Raw genomic sequence first — 4,053 nt, forward strand, 5'->3', positions numbered from 1 at the left:
TTTAGGCCAAGGCCCGGAGCAACCCTCATGGAAGATGCGCCAACCCCGCACTCCAGGCGCCTCATCCTGCAGAAGAGGCGGAAACCGAAGAAGTGAATGTGCCACCGGTAACCATGGAGGTAGGTGGGTCTGGTTCCTTCCAGAACACAAAAGGTGTAGGTTCTGTACTAACAGGGGGAAGGTTACACCTGTTTTGGGAGGCATGGAGGTCTATTACTACTGACCATTATATACTACAAAGTATTCAGGGATATGAAATTGAGTTTATCCAAAAAGACATGCCCCCAGTTCAACATGTGCCTAACCGAGAGTTTGTGCTCTCACAACAGGAAAAATTGGAAGGACATGCAGAACTGGGGAGGTTATATGCCATAGGAGTAATAGAGAGATCAGAACATGACTCTCTAGAATTTGTATCCAACATATTCACAAAAAACAAAAAAGATGGTGGATGTTGCATCATCATTGACTTGACAAAACTGAATACTTTTGTAAAGTTTATTCATTTCAAAATGGAAACTTTTGTTACTGCCAAGCAATTAGTTTCCGAAGGATACTTCATGGCATGCATCGATCTAAAAGATGCATACTATTCGGTACCCATACAAAAGGACCATCGTCGATACCTAAAACTTAACTGGATGGGGCAACTATGGCAGTTAACATCAGCCCCAAGACTATTTACCAAGATATTAAAACCTGCCTTGGCACTACTCAGGAAACAAAAACATATTGTCATGGCATATCTTGATGATATATTAATTGTGGGGAAAACCTTGGAACTAGCTAAATCAACAGTCTTAGCTACCAAACTCTTGTTTGAAAAACTGAGGTTCATCACCCATCCAGATAAATCTAAGTTGACGCCATCCACAACTATGGACTATCTGGGTTTCACAATTAACTCTATCCACATGTCTGTAACATTGCCAAATAATAAAGCAGCAGACTTAATGGAAGCCTGTAACAACCTGGTTGCCATTCGGCAGGTAGCAAGAGTAATTGGGAAACTTGTAGCAGCATTTCCAGCTACACAGTTTGGACCTTTGCATTATCAAAATTTACAAAGGGCAAAGGTGCAAACACTAAAACAACATGCAGGTCATTTTGATCGACCTATGCAATTACCAGTCAAAGCAATATCGGAGTTACAATAGTGGAAGCAAAATATTTGGCATAGTTCCAGCCCCATCATTATTAGTAACCCATCATTCACATTACAAACTGATGCCAGTGCTTATGGTTGGGGAGCTACTAACACTATATCCAGTACTGGTGGTAGATGGAACATCATCGTTACTACAAACACTGTTTATAAACTATTTAGAGATGTTGGGTGCGTTTTATGGGTTAAAAGCATATTGCTCAACAATGCACCATCTGCATGTCCGCCTACAAATTGATAATACCATAGTGGTGGCATATATTAATCATATGGGTGGAATAAAATCGATATAATGTGACAATCTGGCCAATACAATCTGGCAATGGTGTGTCAACAGACATATTTGGCTATCAGCAACTTACCTACCAGGTAAGCTTAATACAGTGGCAGACACCAGGTCACGAAAATTTAATGACATCACTGAGTGGATGTTGGACAACAAAGTATTTGCTGATATTGTAAAGCGATATGGAACACCAGATATCGATCTCTTTGCATCAAGACTTAATCACCAGTTACCAACATATGTCGCTTGAGAACCAGACCCTGGGGCAGCAGTGATGGACGCTTTCTCGCTGGACTGGGGAAAATTGTTTTTCTATGCTTTTCCCCCCTTCTGCCTCATCAGTCGGGTTCTACGCAAAATACAATTGGACTCGGCATCAGGTATTTTGGTAGTACCCGATTGGCCTACTCAGCCATGGTTCCCTGTGGTCCTCAACATGGTCTCGGAACCATGTATGTCCATCGCTAAACGACCAGATCTATTGGTCCATCCTGTAACGGGCAAGAGTCACCCATGCCATGACAGGATCAATCTGTTGATTTGCAGAACCTAAAGAGACCACTGCTGGATCTGAGGCTGACGGACAGGACTATGAACATGATCACGGTGGCCTACCGGGAATCAACAAAGAAGCAATACCTCTCATGTATAAGGAAATGGGAGTTGTATTGCACAAGGACTGGTATAGCGTATAACACAGCTACAGTTACCAATGTCCTAGAATTCCTGTCCAGCCTTTATTTCGATGAAGGACTGAGCTACAGCGCTATCAATTGCGCTAGGATTGCCCTGTCAGCATACCTGTGGCAGGGACCAGGACAGCATTCCATGGGATCTCACCCTCTAGTTGCTAAACTCATGAGGGGTATATACAACACAAACCCTCCTAGAGCGAGGTACTCCCAGATATGGGATGTCAGTGTTGTTCTAACATTGCTCAGGGGTTGGTCACCAGCAATGTCCCTGTCCCTGGAGAAGCTGACTTTAAAAACAGTTATGCTGATGGCACTGGTCTCAGCTCAAAGGGTCCAGTCCCTACATAAACTGAGGCTGGATAACATGACTATATCAACTGACAAGATAAATTTTCGGATCTTGGAGTTGGTTAAGCAAAACAGTCAGGATCATCAGAACTTAATTTGGAATTCCGAGCATACCCATCAGATACCCGACTGTGTGTTATGACACACCTTCTGCTATATTTAAAGTCCACAAAAACCATAAGAGGTAGTGAATTGGCACTATGGATCAGCCATAAACAGCCTCATAGCAGGGTATCAGTGCAGACCATCTCTAGATGGCTCAGACAGGTTTTGGGAGCTGCTGGGATGGATACTGACATTTTTAAATCTCATTCCACCAGGGCTGCAGCAACATCGGCAGTTAGAGAAATGGAAGTGCCTATGGACCATATCCTGGCTACAGCAGGATGGTCTAAGGAGAAGACCTTCCAACTCTTTTATAACAAACCGATCACGAAACCTGTGGTGTTTGCAGAAACAATTTTAAATTCTGTAATATGATTTATCCCAAGGGATCATTATTATTTTGATAAAATAAATTATTATTGTTTGAATTTTGTATTCATGTTTGAATACGATAACATACTTCCTCCCTTGGACGACTACGGCAGTGAGTGAAGCATGGACTCGTTCCACGGCATGAAATCACAGATCTTTAAAATCTTCACGTAGTCATTCACGTGACTCCAAAGTAAAATGGTAAGATTAAATGTGAACTTACTAGTTTGAAGTTTGATCTTTATTTTATGAGGAGTTACGTTGAGGGATTATGTGCCCTCCACACCCACCCTCTATCATAGAGGTCAACTGGTAGTCTAGTTCCTCTTATCTTACTATGTTTATTTCACTTCCCGTTGTCTGTGATTTCTCGCCGCTGCTCTGAAGAATGTCGCGCATGATGCTTTCTCGCTGGACTGGGGAAAATTGTTTTTCTTTGCTTTTTCCCCCCTTCTGCCTCATCAGTCGGGTTCTACGCAAAATACAATTGGACTCGGCATCAGGTATTTTGGTAGTACCCGATTGGTCTACTCAGCCATGGTTCCCTGTGGTCCTCAACATGGGCTCGGAACCATGTATGTCCGTCGCTAAACGACCAGATCTATTGGTCCATCCTGTAACGGGCGAGAGTCTTCATGCGTGCTGGCGGGGTCTTCACATAATCCCTCGACGTAACTCCTCATAAAATAAAGATCAAACTTCAAACTGGTAAGTTCTCGTTTAATCTTACTATTAATGTATAAAGTCAAAGAGACATCGGGCAGCTTGAAGAGAGTTTAACTTGTCCATGTTATCTGCAGGAAGAGAGTGTCTGTTGTTGGACTATGGACATCCCTGATAAGTTGAAATCCTGGAATCTTGTCAGCCAGAGCCAGATTTGCCAGCACTTTGCACCTCACCAACCTCCTGCCCACTGCACACAGAGGCAGCTGGCAAAGCTAAACTACCAAAGGGCTAAGCAAGACTATTCCATTTGCTAATTCCCCTCATTAGCTTACATTGTGCAACCGCTGATTACTAACTGCTCTCGTCTTTATTTTCAGTATAAATTATCTTGAAAGGAAAAAATTAGGGTAATTTCA

This window comes from Amblyraja radiata, chromosome 29, assembly GCF_010909765.2.
Source record: "Amblyraja radiata isolate CabotCenter1 chromosome 29, sAmbRad1.1.pri, whole genome shotgun sequence".
Lineage (NCBI taxonomy): Eukaryota > Metazoa > Chordata > Chondrichthyes > Rajiformes > Rajidae > Amblyraja > Amblyraja radiata.